Source organism: Petaurus breviceps, unplaced genomic scaffold, assembly GCF_028583685.1.
Source record: "Petaurus breviceps papuanus isolate PSGF00001 unplaced genomic scaffold, PetGlider_PUasm1.0 90842, whole genome shotgun sequence".
NCBI classification, from domain to species: Eukaryota; Metazoa; Chordata; class Mammalia; order Diprotodontia; family Petauridae; genus Petaurus; species Petaurus breviceps.
The window spans coordinates 623,587-641,608 of NW_027187358.1; positions in this window are offsets into that span (position 1 = coordinate 623,587).

The following is an 18,022-nucleotide window of genomic DNA, read 5'->3' on the forward strand; positions in this document are numbered from 1 at the left end:
AGCACAGGTTCACTCTTGATCTGGTCAGACAGGAAGGGGTTAATAATCTTACTTTATTCTAGTTTGGTTTTCTCAGGAGAGAATTGCTGATAATGGGAACACAAACTCCTGTGGCATTCCTTAATCACCCTTCTCACAGGAGCTTGAGAGCAGGGGAGGCTCTCTGGGGTCAGTTAAGACAGGCACAACTTGTACATCCCCTAAATCCCCTCAAGCCTCAATGGGGGCCAGTTGAGGCAAACACAGATTCCCCCCAAGCCTTGATGCGGGCCAATCTAGACACGTACAGCATTTGTGCATTCAACCCTAAGGTTCCCCATCCACTGACCAATGACTACCTGTTTTATAGGGGCAACAGACAAAGGAGGCATCTTGCCAGCGATAGCCTCACAAGTTAACATCACCCCATCTCACTGCACAATTGCAATGGATGTTTATATTACTTGTCATTAAATAATGCTGCACAAGTGTGATGGAAATGTTTTAAGCTATAACTGTGGGAACTCATATCTAAACCTGGGAACAAGAGATTGTTATGGCTATGGATCCTGGAAAACGGAACTCTAAGAAATAATAACAAAAATCCACTTTATACACACTAAATTCTACCTTCCTTACACTAAAATCCACCTTACTTACACCTTGTAAAAAGCATAAACAAGTGTAGGGAGTTATTCGCACCTGTTTAAGACTTTAACATCTCTTGTCTCTGTTATCTGTGTGCCACCTCCCAGCCCCAAATTAATTCTGTTATATCATTTACTAGGCACAGGATTGTCCAGATCAACTTATCCATCCCCTCTTATTAAGATAATTAAGTTAAGTTAAACATCTACTAAATATAAAAGAGGAAATGTTTAGACGAAAGAATGATAGCTTTGAAATTGGATTAGAACCATGTTCGAATCTCGTCTTTGACGGTTATATGACTCTGAAGTAATTGTTTAACCTGTCGGTCTCAGTAGTTTCATCTATAAAATGGAGACAATAATACCTACTTTACAAGGCCCTTGTGAGGATCAAATGGGAAAATATACATAAAGCACTTTGCAAACCTTAAAGTCAGCTGTTACTATTACTGTCATCATCACCATAGTTATCTTATTCTCATGTTAGTCCAATGGAGTTTAAATAGAAAGGTCCTGGACAGGTTGATCCCCTGATACCATTCTTTTATGCGGAACATTTTAAAGGCTTTTGCTCAGGTATATAAAATGGCTATTTTCTGAATAGAACTGAATAGAGGCATTGAGATAATCTTTGGTAGACTCATTGAAAGCATTCAGGACAATTCTATTAATAGAGAGGAGAATGGGATCATACCTACCTCATTCTGTTCCTACATTCTAGTTTTGATATCTTCTGTAGTTTTTGCATTTGGAAAGTTTTTCATTCTACATTTCTTGGAGATTATGAGTATTTGCATACCAATACTTTTATAGACGTTGCTCTTAAGTTTTTATGGCTCAACATTATAGCCAGGTGGTTGTGAGCAATGATTTTGTTTGTGATAATACTCTATTTACAATGCCATTTATTTGTTGAATTCTTAAGGATATTTTCAGTTCTACCCTTGTAGAATGAGAACTTATTGTCTGCAGGATTGTGAAATGTCAAGCAATTGACTTATAATTGTTACCACCTGGCTGTATTTTGCTAAAGCATGCATAAGGATCCCTGTGGGTTGCATATTGACTTAGAAAAATCTCATATTAACATTATGTTTTATTATATTTTTATTTATTTTGTTAGGTATTTGTCAAGTACGTTTTGATGGGTTCAGTCTTGTACTTAGAGCACTGTGGACATGTGGACCACAGGGCTGCTTTTTGACAAGTCTGGATGATTCCATAAAATGCATGGAGGGGAATAAGCTTGGAAAGGTAAGATGACATCAATTTGTGGAAGACCTTGAATGCTAGAATAATAAATAATTTTTATTTCATTTAGTATTTAGATTTGTATTTAGTGTGTGACAGGAAACCATTGAAGGATTTTGAATAGAGACCTTATAGGTCTGACCACAGTCAGGCCTATGCAGTCATGTATGTGGCCCACATGGTATATTTTGAGAAGGACAAATATCCTGGGAAGATTCCTGTACTTTACTTAAACCTTTACTTTACTTAAAAAAATAATTTCCTATCCTAGTCTGCTACAATCCCAAAATTCTTTGATGATAGACTTATTGTTTTTAAGGTAAGAGATTGCATCTTAAGCCCCCTATTATTAATTAACCAGTCAATAAGATTTATTATAGTATTTACTATATGTGCAGTGCTGGAAAAGCAGCATGTGGGTTTTTTTCTCCCAACTCCTTCTTGATTACACAAATGTAGAGAAGCCCTGTCCTCAAAGTGCTCATAAACTACATGGCTGACATAGGAGAGCTGACATACAAGAAAGAATTTATAAAATGATATAAGGCAAATAAAAATTAAATGTTAAATTTTGTGGTACAAACTAAATGTGAAATAGTTCAGAAAACAGGGAGAACAGTGGAGCTTGGCTTTGAAGGTAGGTAGGATTTGAGTAGGGGGAAAAAATGGTGGAGAACTTTACAAACAATCACAATAATATCTTCAGGGTAACCAAGCCAGCCTAGCTGAAGCAGCACAACATCCTGAGGAAGAGACAGGATATGGCTTGTCCCAGACAAGTCAAGCGACCACTACCATCACCACCACCTCAATCACCTTCTACCCTTATAACCTGATGGACATAGGTTTAGACTCTGACCCCAAGAATCTTTGGAATAGTGGTACCCTCAGAACACCAGTCCAGCTTCCAGTCCAGGCCCTTATTGCTATCATTAAAGTTAGCAATTATGGTGGAAAAGGAGCTTTCTTGCTCATCATTCCTTGCTGACCAATTGCAACCTATGGGAAGGTAAGTCCAAGAGCCCCAAGAGTGGCAGAACTAAATCCAGCCCCTACAAGCATCATTCCAAGAAACAATTCATGTGAAGATGTGATCAGGTAACTGAGCCCCAACCACAGTTACCAAAGATATGGAAAAGAAAATTCTTGCCACTAGAATCCTAAATTTAACATCAGAAACAGATAAGATTATGTCAATGGAAATGACATTAAAAAAGACATATTGCTATCTGCTTTGCATCTGTAACCATAAGACCTTTCTACCTTACTTTGAAGAAGCTTATATGTATTCTTTTCCCTATTAGAATATGAAATATTCTATAAAAATAATATAAATATAAAAATAGAATATTGAAAGTAAAGATTTTCTTAGTTTTCATTCATTCATTCATTCAATGTGAGGGGAAGAAGAGGGAAATGTCCAAAACAGAACCAATTGTGTGTTTGTTTTTTACCTACTCCACTAAACTCCTCAAATCCTGTTAAGAACGCCATTATCTTTAGAATCGTCCTTAATCTTTCCCTTTTCCTTCTCTCCATCCTGCATTCAATCCATTGCCATAGATTGTCAAGCCTACCTCTGTGGCACCTTTCATTGATCTCTCCTCACATTGCTTCCACTCTAGTTCAGGACCTCATTACTTCTCATCTGGGCTTATTGTAGTGGCCTGAAAACTGGTTCTTCCTGCTTGCCTCCAGTATTTCTTTTTTCCAAATCATCCCAATCCATCCCACTCAGCTGCCATATAGGCTTTCTTAGGTATAGGTCTGAATACAACACTCTCCTACTCAAAAACTTTTAGGTCTCCCCATTGCTTATATCAGTGGTCTCCAAAACAATCTTTTTTGTAGTTTATTTATTTTTTATTTTTTAGTTTACATCATTCATTTCCACAAGATTTTTTAGTTACAAATTTTCTCCCCATTTTTCCCCTACCCATCACCCCAAAACAGCGATCCCACTGAATATAACCTTCCCCAATCTGCTCTCTCCTATATCTTCCCCCATCCCCCTCCGACTTTCCAGTAGGGCATGGTGGATCTCTATGCCCCAGTGCCTGTATATCTTACTTCCAGTTACATGCAAAGTAATAATAATAATAATATATTTTTTAAACATTTGATTTTAAACCTTTGAATTCCAGATTTTTTCCCTACCTCCCTCGTCACCCACCTTATTGGGAAGATAAGCAGTTCAATATAGGTTGTACATGTGTAGCTAGGCAGAACATTTCCATAGTGGATATATTGTGAAAGACTGACTGTATTTTCCTCCATCCCATCCCACCCTCACTTGTTCTATTCTCTACTTTGATCCTGTCATTTTTCAAAGGTGGGTGCTTCCAACTTCCCTCCCCTCCAACCTGCCCTCCCTTCCATCATCCCCCCTCTCACCCCCTTCTCCCCTACTCTCCTGTAGGGTGAGATACCCTGTTTAGTGTGTATGTCATTCCCTCCCTAAGCCAAATTCATTGAGAATAAGGTTGACTCATTCCCTTTTGCCTTCCTGTTCTTCCCCTCCATTGTAACAGTTTTCCCTTGCCTCTTCTATATGAGATAATTTCTATCTCTTCCCCTCTCCTCTCATTATATTCCTCTCTCACCTCCTAATTTCACCTTTTAAGTACCATCCCTTCCTATTCAACTGGTCCTGTACCCTCTGTCTCTGTATACCTGTACACACACACACACACACACACACACACACACACACACACACACACATATATATATATACACATACTCACATATGTATTCATGCGCCCATATACCCTCCTATATAGACATATATATGTATATATATATACATACATACATATATAGATTTCTATTCCCTTCAACTATTCTTATACTGAGAAAAGTTTCATAAGTTACAATTATCATTTTTCCATGTATGAATGTAAGTAGTTCAACTTTGATAAGTTCCTTATGATTTCTTTTCCCTGTTTACATTCTCATGTTTCTCTTGCTTCTTGTATTTGAGTATCAAATTTTCTATTCAATTCTGTTTTGTTCATCAAGAATGCTTGAAAGTCCTCTGTTCCATTGAATGACCATATTTTCCCCTGAAACATGATACTCAGTTTTGCTGGGTAGGGGATTCTTGATTTTAATCCCAGCTCCTTTGACCTCCTGAATATCATATGCCAAGCCCTTCGATACCTCAGTGTAGAAGCTGCCAGATCCTGTGTTATCCTGATTGTGTTTCCACAGTATTCAAATTGTCTCTTCCTGGCTGCTTATAATATTTTCTCCTTGACCTGGGAACTCTGGACCCTGGCTATAATATCCCTAGGAGTTTTCTTTTTGAGATCTTTTCCAGGAGGTGATTGGTGGATTCTTTCAACTTCTATTTTGCCCTCTGGTTCTAAAACATCAGGGAAATTTTCCTTGAGAATTTCTTGGGGGATGATTTCCAGGTTCTTTCTTTGATCATGGCTTTTAGGTAGTCCAATAATTTTTAAATTATCTCTCCTGGATCTGTTTTCCTGGTCAGTGTTTTTTTTTTCAATGAGATATTTCACATTGCCTTCTATTTTTTCATTTGATTGGATCTGTTTAATAGTATCTTGAGTTCTCATAAAGTCACTAGCTTCCATTTTCTCCTATCTAATTCTTAAGGAATGATTCTCTTCAGTGAGCTTTTGAGATTCTTTTTCCATCTGGCAAATTTAGCTGTTTAAGGCATCCTTTTTTTTTTTTTTAAAGCAATCAGGGCTAAGTAACTTGCTCAAGGTTACATGGCCAGTTATTTCTGGGTGTGGTGCTAAGTATCAGAGCCTGGATTCGATTCCAGGTCATCCCGAAAGACTCTGGGGCCGGTGCTCTTACTCACTGAGCCACCTAGCCGCCCAAAGGCATCCTTCTCCTCATTGGCTTTTTGAGCCTATTTGAGTTAGTCTATTTTTTAAGGTGTTATTTTCTTCAGTCAGGTTTTTGACTCTCATTTTATAATTTTGTTGCATCATTCTCATTTCTCTTCCCAATTTTTCCTCCACTTCTCTTATTTGGTTTTCAAAATCCTTCTTAAGGTCCTCTATGGCCTGTAAGCAGCTTATTCCTTTCTTGGAAGCTTTTGGTGCAGGAGTTCTGACTTTGTTGTCTTCCTCATGTTCCATGCTTTGATCCTTTTTGTCCCCAAAAAAGGAGTCCAGAGTTCGATTACTGTGCTTGCCTTGTTTCCCTCATTTGCTCATATTGCCACTCAATTACTTGACTTTTGAGCTTTTTGCCACAGTAGAGCTCTGCTACCAGAGCTTTGTCCCAAATTGCTGGGGTTTTCTCAGCTGCGGGAGCTATTAGTTGGGTGCCTTCTCTGAAGCTTCCTTACACTCTGGCAAACTGGTCACCCACCCCAGGATCTCCACCCTAAACCGCAATCCATATCCAAGCATGTTAAAGCCAAGAGTGATTAACCCTCAGGCTGGTCGCTTGGTCCTCCTACAATCTGCAGGTGAGGACCTCAGAAGCAGCCATGTGGAGGAGGCTGCATGGCCAACCACACTCCCAAATTCCCAGGTCCCAAAGTCCACACTGCACTGACCTCTCACTTTGTCCTTAGCATCTATGGGTTGATAATTCTGCACAATTCAGCCACAGCTGCTGGTGATCTGAAGTTCCTCCAGCCAGTGGTTGATTGTGGCTACCCTGAGGCTAAAACAGAGGTCTCAAGCTGGGCTGGGCTCAGCTCCCAACAAGCTTCACTGGCCACTTTCTGCCAGCTTGCTGGGCTGTCCTCAGCAGGAGGTTAACTTCTCTGTGTCATTTTATGGGTTCTGTAGCTCCAACGTTTGTTCAGAGTCACCTTTTACATGAATTGGAGGAGGTGGAAGCAGGAGACCCACAGAAGTCCTGTTTCTACTCTGCCATCTTGACTCTGCCCCCTCCTTCAAACCTTTTTTGATTGTTCATGCTATCAGTAAAAATTTTCAATATGCTCCTCTGTTACACATAAATTTTGTTGTAGTTGAGTGGTTTTGGTGTTGTCACACTCTCTGTGACCCCATCTGAGTTTTCTTGGCAAAGCTACTAGAATGATTTACCATTTCCTTCTCCAGCTCATTTTACAGATGAGGAACTGAAGCAAACATGGTTAAGTGACTTGCCCAGGGTCACACGGCTAGTAAGTGTCTAAGGCTGGATTTTAACTCAGTATTTACTGAGTTAAATGAAAGTATTTAAGTATTTAAGTTAAATGAAAGTATTTATGCCTTAGAGGCAATTAATTTAAATTGTTTTCCTTGCTGAAATCAGGTCCTCCTGATGTCAAGGTCAACACTCTGTCCACTGTACCACCTCGCGGTTCCATGTGTACATTTACTTATTTGTAAAATTATATAATGTACTACTCTTCTATGTTAATAAACATGCACATCATAAAACTTATTCAACAGCAGAAATTTTAAAAGGATGAGATGAATATAAAATAATCCTTGATCCTAGAGTCAATAGGGAGCCACTGGAGTTTATTGAATAGGGGAGTGACATGGACAGACCTTTGCTTTAGGAAAATTACTTTGCAGATGTGTGAACTGATTGGAATGGAGAGACTTGAGGGAGGAAGACTAATTAGTATGTTATTGTAATAGACCCTTTTCTAATAGGTATGATGAAGGCCTGAACTAGGATGGTGGCAGTGTTAGAGACAAGGAAACAGATAATGAGATATATGGAAGCAGAATCACCAAGATTTGGCAACCCATCGGCTATGTGAATGTGGGGTAAGGGAAGATGAGGAATCAAAGATAATCCTAAGGTGAAAACTTGGGGTGAAGGATCTATATGTGTAGCAAGGACTTACACTTTTCCCCTCCCAGCACACTCCTTCCCTCCCTTCCCCCTACTCCCCTTCCTCTTGACATTTCTGGAAATTGTCCTGGATAATTTGAATACTGCTGACCAATTTCCCCAGAGGAAACTGTGGTGAATTGAAAGACAATTAAGGGAGTGGAATGCTATCTTGAGCTTCTAGAAATGGGTGGAAGAGACCAGTGTGGGTGGAAAGTGTGTTGTCTGGGCTCTGAGAGGGAGAAGATATGAAATTGCGATGTCATCATGGGCCTACATGGGATGGGGTGGGGGTGAGACCTGTTTGTAAGGCCCAATGAAATGTTGTTTTTCTAGATACTTAAGGAGACTTTATATGAGTCAAACCAGGATCTAAGGGAACAGAGATACAAAAGAAAGAGTACAGAAATAGAATTGCGTTTTAATTTATATCATAGGTAGAGAGGAGAGCTGATTGCCTGGGAAAGGGAATGACCACCATCTTCTGGAACTTGAGGAGAACTACAGGAAATATTTGCAGACCAGCAGAGGAAGCAGAAAGGGCTAGGTGATGGGAAAAAAACCAAACAATACCCATATATTGATTGCTGAGATAAACATAGGAATCATGGGCAGAGAAACACAGAACAGTGAAATGGGTGATGATGGGTTCAATGAGTGGCAATGTCTATAAGAATGGCAGAAGGAGTCAGAGGAGCAGTACAGGAAAAGACTTATGTAGAGGAACTCTTCTTGGGGAACCTTTGCTAGAGCCATAGCTGTGGCTACATTGAGGCTATACAAGCAGCTGGAAGGGAGCTTGCTCACTAGTATACAATATTGTTTTCTATGGACTTTCATTTGTATTCGGCTTATCTTAACATGCAAATAAACCTGCTCATACTTTCAGCCCTGTGGACCTGAATGCTGGTAAGGGGAGCTGATGTATTTACCCTAGTGTGGATATGTATGTTAGATCCTGAAGTTCCCACATTATTGTTGTTGTCTGTCCTTTGTTCCCAAAGAGGACCAGTGACCATCTGAGTAGCGACAATGAGCTGGAGAAATGAGAACTCTTTACAAAGCATATTTAGACTTTTCTTGTTAAGAGGTAGTCCTGACATAAGGATAACATTTAGAATTATTTTTATTCTTTATAGTAATTAGGCATAATTGATTAGTAAATCAATTAAATGACTATAATTAGTATTATTTTTATAGGGTCATACCAGAATTTCTGAGGTCATTGGGAATGTGGAAGGAGGTGAGAAATAAGATTTAAATTTAGGAAGCTCTTCTGACTACTCTTAGAAATGCAACCTAGAGGGACCAAGGAAGGTTAAGATTCCTAACTTCTATAGCAGGGTATGCATATAAGTTATTGTCACAAGTCTAAGAAAATTGGTGGAACTGTGGGAAATGGAGTTTAGGATAATGCCTTTTTTGGGAAGGAGCTAAAGGGACTCCCTGTGGGAAAAGAAAAACTCATGGCTCTTAGATAAAGAATACCTGGTCTGTGGATATTCCTTGCTGAAAAGCTGGATCGACTATGTAGCCTATTTTAAATGAGAAAGGCAGCCAATATCTAAGAGTTCTCTTTCCTCTCAATAACTAAAAGAAAGGGAACTAGAATCCATGAATTTTCTTTTCCCTCACTTTCCCCCTTCCCTTCAGCATTGGTCTTAGAGTAGAGAGCCATAAGCCGAATATTTTGTGTTAAGGAACACTTCTCTCCCAATTCCACCAATTAGAATTAATTAAGTTTTTTAAAAATGCCCCCTTTGTGCACCTGGGAGGGTAGAGGGATAAATTGAAAGTATTTACACCTTAGAGGCAATTAATTTAAATTGTTTTCCTTGCTGAGAGAAAGAAAGGAGAGACAATTTTGATGGATTTACCAAGAGCAGAAGAAATGAGAGGTTAGGGAAGGCTAGACTTAATTAGGTACTAATATGAGGGATATTGTAGAGCCAGACAGCAGCATGAAGATGTTGGATTCCTGGCAGATTGGGTAAGGGAGTGCTAAGAAATTCTAAAAGTGTAGGGATTCAGAAAGGTAGATGGGAGGTCAAAATGGTAGATTTCTCGCACTCTGAAAATTTATAGGTCCTATTGGTGAGCAACTTAAGCCATTTTTTTCTTATCAGGCTCTGGCACCTGACACTTACTAGCTATAGGACAAGATGCTTAACTTCTGTTTGCCTCAGTTTCCTCATCTGTAAAATGGGGGATAATCATAGCACCTGGCAGCCTTAGGCAACTTTCTAAGATTTAGCTACTTGGTTACAAATGGATTGCAATCTCTATTGGTATGGGAATGTTCCATCAACAAAGTTAAGAATTCTTGGTGCATTTATTCGATCATGATCAAACCCAGCTTATTGTCCGTTTATGGCTTTCTGTACCACCAGAACCAGGTGACTTTGCTATGCCCTGGGCATTATTCTGAATAAACTGTGTGGGAAGGAACATGAAGTCATACTGTGACTTATCTACCATTCTCAAACACAAAGAAAACACTACCCACATAAGCACCATTCTGTTTGAACCCCGCCCCTCCAAATTGACAATAGAATTCTGACCCTATAAAAGCCATTAGAACTCCAGTACCTTGGCTAGATTCCATATCAAGTAAATGCCTTCTGTTGAATTCTATTTCCTTTATAAGTCCAAGGAAATAGTTTTATTCTACACTCCTCCCCCATCTCCATCTACCCACCTTTGGTTCATTGTTCTAAACATTTAAAGGAGATTTCAATAGCTACTGTCCACTACAAAGACAGTTAAACAAAATCACTCTATAATGATGATAATTACTATTTGGTACTCATAACAGCACTAGTGTGAAGAGAAAATTTCCAGAAATCTGCAAAGAAAGACCCACATTGGTGAGCAAGTTCTGGGAATCATGATGGCTGTTGTGCAGGAAAAATACTGTTGGCATGGTTTGTCTGCCAAAGGCTTTTGGAGAAATCTCTGTCCAACCATTTTGCTCTCTCCCCTGAAGACAATTTGTTCCATAGGGAAATATGTGTTTGTGTGTGTATATATATTTTCTTCTTCTTTTTTTAAAATAAAGGATTATACATTTCCATTCAGAACAAGAATATTTTCAGCTGTAAAAAAGGATTGTCCATAGAGGAGAAACAGCTTCACTGAAGCAGCATGTTTTTGTGCCACAAGATGCCACCCTCACCCTTAAAAGAAGAGAAAATAATGGTAACCAAATAAAATTCACAGATTTTAGGAGATTTCTTCTTTTAAGTCATCATGATCTGTTGGTAAGGAAACTAAACTTTCATTGCTCAAAGGTCGAATTGTGATTTTACATTGTCTAGAGGAGAATCTCATATTTAATTTATCTCCATAGAAGTTGGCTCAGATAATTAAATCTGTCTCCTATTAGGAAATCCTACCACCTCTTTCCCCCAAAAAAACTCTAGCAAGGTAATTTCCCATCCCTTTGTCAATGTTTTAAGTTATCCTTGTCAGTACTTCTCTAAATTATTTATGCTTTGTGGTTAGCATTATTATGGGCTGCAAAATAATTATACTGTTCCACTCAGGCTTTTCAAATGAGACCCTCACCTTCAGAGACCTGACACTACATGTAATATGGAATATTTGCATATATGTATATGTGTTCTCTGTGTATATTCTCATTATCATTATACTCTAAGTTAGAATCCCATCCCATGGATGTGTCTATTTGCGGTAGACTGTTCTCTGGATTTGGGGGAAAGGTTTTGCACTAAATGTTCTTATTAAACACATATAATACATAAATGTTTATCTCTATCTTATATGTAAAATCCACAGTCCCTTGGTTATTATGTGTAAGACAGTTAGAGCATATGATTTATCCAGATTGTGATAGTAAGACAAGGGAAATTTCTTTGTCTTATATCATATAGCTCTGTCACTAGGTAGCTGTTAGACCTGGAAAAAGATACTTAATGTTTCTGTGGTTCAGTTTTCTCAACTATAAAATAAAGTGGTTGGATGAAGCGATGTCTAAAGCACCTTCCAGTTCTAATATTTATGTTTTTAGAAGATTTTTAGGAGCCACCTGACATTCAGATACCTGGTAACATACAGCAGTAAGCCTTCCATAAGACTTTCAAGAAAGATTACTGTTGGTGATGGGCCTTTATTTTAGAAGAGGACCAGTGACATCGTGGATGATGTCTTGGCTTACAAGTCAATTGGATTCAAGTGAGGCAGGGCTGTGCAGGGTCACCAGCCTCACTCTCTTTCCCAGAGTCATCAACATCCAGTGGCAAGACAAAAGTCAGAATGACTGGCAGGCAATGTCCAGGGATGCAGTGGATAACCTTGGTGTCTTTGGTGTCTGACTAAGCTCTAAGCACTCCACAGCCTCTGCCTGAGCAACCTTCATGGACATCGGAACAAACTGTTCTCCTCCACCCATTCTACTAAGAGAAGTCTTCACATGCTTGGGGTAGACAACCCTCAACTCACCAATGGGTTGGAGGTCTGTTGATTACCCTCAAACTGGTTTAGCCCTTCTGCCAAGACAGTTTTACTGGGGTGTGGCCATGGTGCACACTATAGCTCCTTGAAGCCACAGGTGAAATATGACAATATTGTAAATTTGAAGGAAAATTCTTGATATTGGTTTATAGCACTCACTGGAAAATTTTATAAAAATTACATGGAACTAACATTTTCTTTCAGTTCCCTGTACCATGGTTTGGCCCTTGACATCTGGCCAGTAGCATTGGCAATAATAGTAAGAATGTCTAGATTGTGCAACTACAAAAATGAAGCTTGTTTACAGACCCATGTATTATTTTCAGAGAGCATGCTTGGAATGTATTATATTTCTTCTCTCTCCATTTATAAGCAGAATGGCACAACCTTTTGGATTCTTAGCTTTATATTTGTTGATGATTTATTTATTCTCATATAGTCACATTCTGGTCTTTTTTTCTCATCCAATATTAAGAGATTATTAGGGGTTATTCCACATAAAGAAATTTTATACAGAAAATGGATGGAGAGAACAGTGCATGGGAATATAATTCTAGGGCTCACCCATTTGCAAACATAATTTATTATCAAGAATAAATTGAGTTTCTGATTATATATCATTTCTATTCCTACTGCTAGTAAAAAAAATAGCAACAAATATGAAAATAACTTAAAAATAAAATCGAACATTAATTTTAGTGGTCCAGAATTTTGATTGGTCACCCCCTTCTTAGTAGTTTTAAGCTGTTTACCTCTAGCAGTATAATTCTTACCCCTGAACTGACATTTCTGAATCTAGAGTATGTGCATGAAATTACATTGCTATGTAGGAAACTACATTGTTTATCTTTTGAGCTAGAAAAGAGATTTGAGAAAGTACAAGGAAGTCAGCAGAAAGTGGGGGTCAGTGATTACATCTCTGACATTTAACATCTCCCATTACATTTAAATTAAATTAAACAGCTCTACCTTGAGAAGGAGGAGAATGCAAGAGCAAAACAAGCAAGTCCCTTTTCTAATGGGGCATATAAGATTAGTGACAAAGAGGGGTATATAGCTTGAAGCACTCCTTCCCAATTAAGGGATAGCAATTAGGAACTCAGCTTGAGCCTAGAATTATTTCCCTTAGACAAACAATATTTAAGGGAAAAGACAGATTTAAGTCTGTCATGCAATCCTGTCTCTCTGAGGAGGGAAGAGTGACTAGCTGCTATCCCCAGCCTCCTGCTTCCTCCCCTAGCAGGAATCAATCTCTCTTGGAAAAGGGTGGGGAGTGGAGACTCTGGAGAGATCTGTTCTTGTTTCTCTGTGAGCCACAGATACACAGACCAATGTGGACACACATAATCTACATGAGGAAAGCACCACATGCCCACATATCCCTCACATAAACATATATAACTGTCATGGATAAACATATTTATCATATGTACACGTGACATGTGTACACATGCGCACATACTCACACACTCACATACACACGTAGCTTTTTTTGTTGTTGTTGTTATTTATTGTTGTGATTTCACCGGTGTTGGGAACTCCTAGTGAGAAAACCCTCTTTCCTTGCTATAGATAGGAAGGAAACTATTGTACAGTTTATAGTATTGGGGTTTGGGGTGTGAGAAAGGGATGGACACTGTGAGATTTAATGATTGGCCCACAGTCACCTAAATGATATGTGTCAGAGGTGAGGACTGAATATAAATTGTCCCATCTCTGTTACTCTCTGTCCCTGTCATATTTGCCTGCCTTCCTCTCTTTGCCTCGGTCCTGTGTCCTTCTCCTATCCTGACCACCTCCCTGCCCCACATCTGTCTCCCTGTCTAGTTGTCTCTCATATGTCTTCTCGGGAGAGAAGTGTCATAAATTTTTAGAAGAGAAAGTGTCAAGAAAGAGAGAAGGTCAGCAATACCAAATGGTATAGAAAGGTCAAAGTGGACAAGGAAGGAAGGATAGAAAGAAGAAAGGAAAGAATATTTATTAAGTTTCAACTGTGTGCTGAGCATGGTGCCGAACACTTAACATTTCATTTCATTTCATTTGATCCTCATGACAACTCTGGGAGGTGGGTGCTATTATTGTTTCCATTTTACAGTGGAGGAAATTGAGAGAGACAGATAATCTGCCCAGGGTCACACATCTAGTAAATGTCTGAGGTTAGATTTGAACTCAGATCCTCTTGATTCCAGGTACTCTATCTACTGCCCCACTTGACCAAGAACCATGCCTAGGAACTAAGCTTCTTGAAGGCAGAGGCTGTGCTGTTTTTTTTTTTTAACTTTGTAGAGACTTGCTCATAGTAGGTGCCAAATACATACATCTGCAGAATTTAATTATCTCCCTGGGTATACAGCAAACAGAATATAATAAGGATTTGTTTTTGCTGCTTAGCGTCTCCTGAAAGGGTAGCTATTTATTTATACCCTGACATATGTACAGAAAGATAAATACACCTTTTGATTAAAGAATAATATTTTCATGTCCCTTTAAACAGCTCATAGAGTCCAGAATCTAGACGCAAAGAACAATCTTGGCCCTGCTCGCTTATGCAGAGTTAGATATATCCCTGTGTCAGCTCAGAGTTATTTGGGAGCTAGCATTTTTCATGTCTGTCTCCTTGTACTTCATGGATGCAAGCTGATTGATGAGTTCAGTGCTACAGAGACAGCTTTATCTCTGCTGTGAAATTCATCACAGAGTCAAGAAAATAACAGCACCAAAGGGAGGGAAGCTTAGACATATTGATCCCAACCTTAATTAAGTGCAATACCAGGCCTGAACTCACCCATTCCTGAGACTATCCATCCTGAACATTGAAGGAGATCACCCTTATCTCATTAGTTAACTAAAGAGCTTCAGTAGTAACTTGTGGTTCCTGCTCCCAAACTGAAAGGGATCTTTAATAATTTTTTTTTTCAACTATGTTTTCCCTAGGATGGTTCTTGAGTTCATTCCACTATAGTGATTTTCATCAGTAGCATTCTGGCTGTAGAATGTTAATTGCTACAGAGTAAATTTTTTAATATGTAAATATTCTATAGGCTATACAATAAACACGACACCATCACTAAGCATAACACAGCTGTCAAATTTGGAATCAAAGATATATGTTAATTTGGAACCAGCAGCAAATTCCATTACCTATATCTAATGCAATAGGAATTTAAATATATCTTAGATTGATTGAGAAGCAGTATTAGCATAGAAGTGTATAGGGACCTGGGCTTGGAGCCAGGAAAACCTGTATTCAAATCCTACCTCTCCCATGTATTGGCTGTGATCTTGGGCAAGTCACGTAATTTTTCAGTGTCAATTCTTAGGCCTTATGTTATTTGTCCTTCATTTTTGACAAGGACCAGTGACATCATGAATAATGTCTTGATTCATGTGTGAATTGGATGTAAATGAGGCAGAATTGCACAAAGTTATCAGTCTCACTCTTCCAGAGTCATCAAAGTCTAGTGGCAAGACAAAATCTAGTGGATTACTGGTTATGGCCTGGGATGCAATGGGTGACCTTGGTGTCTTCAGCGTCTGACCAAGCCTTCGGGGAAGTCTTCACATGCTTAGGGTAGATACCCCCCCCCCCAGTTCATCAATGGATTTAGGCAGATTGGGTTACCCTCAACATGGTTTAGCCCATCTGCTGAGATGATTTATCTGGGTGTAGATACTGTGAGTGCTATAGCTTCTTGGGGCCACAGGTTGAATGAAAGGTAAACATTAAAAGTGGATAAGCAGCCCTGACAAGGACTGGCAAGTCCTCACACAAGATATGCCAGTCTTCCTTGAATTCCCCCCTTCCTAAATAGGCAAATCTCCCCAGGGCTTTACTTTTCAAAACATAAAATGAACTGAGTGATAGAATAGTGAAGAAATTCTTTTAACTTTCATCCATCATGCTTTTCTATTCTATACCAAGTGAAGTGGCTATGCTTGTTAGGGAAAGTCGAAAATACTTGCAGCATTCATTCTGATTCTCACAGAAACACCTTATATCATGACCTCTATATCCCCTTTAGTCTTTAGAGCGACTCTATTAGGTAGATCCTGCAAACATTTTTATCCTTATTTCATAGATAAGGAAACTAAGGTCCTCCTCAGTAGAGGGCATGACCTGCTCCACTTCACAAAGTAAGTGGAAGAATTGGGACAAGCCTAGACTTGGGTTGACTTAACTCTTTCATATTTCCACCCTGCCATTTTGAATGACTGAAGGTTTGATAGTTCATTCCTATTATATAGATTGGGGAGAGGAGAATGGTGGTTGTCAGAGATGGGGTACTTGGTTAGGTAATACTACTGGTGGACTTGAGAAATGAATAGAATCATTCCATGTCAGGGTTAGAAGGGACCTCAGAGATTTTAGAGTCCAACCCATTCCTTGCCTGAAAATTCCCTCTATAATATCTATAGCAAGTAGCTGTCCAATTTTCACTTGAAGACTTCTGATAAGGAAATCTTGAGGGAAGATGAAGAAGAATGAGAAATAAACTTCTACCTTAAAAAGTAGTCCACTTAGGGGCAAATAGGTCATGCAGTGGATAGAGAACCCATTTTGGAGTTAGGAGGACCTGAGTTCAAATTTGACCTCAGATACTAGCTGTGTGACCTTGTCATTTAACTACAATTGCCTCCCAACCCAACTCTCCTCCCAAAAAGAAAAAAGTAGCTTTTGGATAATCCTAATTGTTAGGAATTCCCCCTCTCCCCCCATATTCGGCTTAAATCTGCCTCTTTGAAACTACTCCCCATTGTTCCTAGTTCTTCCCTCAAGGGCCCAAGCAGAACAGATCTAATCCTTCTCACGTGTGACAACCCTTCAGGATAGTTGGTGATAGTTGATAGTTCCTGTTAAGTCTTCTCCAGGCTAAATATTCCTAAATTATTGATCCTCATGTGACATCTTCACTTGCTCTGTGAATGATAAAGCCGAGTGTTTTAATATTAGTAGATGTATAATAAATGATATTTTAAGAAATGGATAAATCAGTAAGTCAATCAGCTCCTACCGAGTAAAAGTATTTTAGGTGCCTATGTATTGGACAGCTTTCAACGAACAACATTTACTTACTCATTTAACACATACTTACCATGTGTTTATTATGTTTAAAGTACTTAGGAGTAAAAAAATGCCTCCAGGTTGTGATCCCTGGCCCTAAAGGGCTTACACACCGAAAGCAGCAAAATGACATAAACCAACATCTATCTTGCTTTTCCTCCCTAGTCTTTTGGTGACATTATTAATGGTACAAATTGATAACTGCAGAAGTTCAGCCTTAGAGAAGATAACTTCTGATGGAAGGTGGACTTTGTGGGAAAAGTATCACATGAGCTGAGCCTTAAAGAATGGGTCATGTTTTAATTTGGGAGTAGGGTCAGGGAAAAGGAGCAAGTATATTCTAAGAAGAAGGAATCACATGTAGAGGACCACAGGCCAGTGGGATTCTGACCTTGAGGGCTGAACAAGCCCTCTCAGGTAAAGAACCTGCTGATGGGTCTGAATCTGTTCCTCATCCTCCAGGAAAGAGTCCAAATACACAGGTGTGAGGATTATCTCCTCCGAGGTAAGAGTGGCATTTACACCCATGGTGTGGGTACAGAGAAATGTGCAATGTCCTCAGGGAAAAACAATTAGGGAGGAGGACTATGGCTCTATAAAGCTTGTGCCTGGAAGGATAAACATTGGCTGTCTACTTTCACCATTCCGGGAGTCCCCTCTTTTTATGTACCCACTAGCAACGTCTGGGTCAGTGATTCTTTCTCAGCCCTGCTTGGGTACGGTAGGGCTCCCCATAACTGGAGCCCCACAATCACATAAAGATTTTAATCTATGCTATAATTCTTTAATTTATAATACTCTTTATTTTTGTAAATTATAA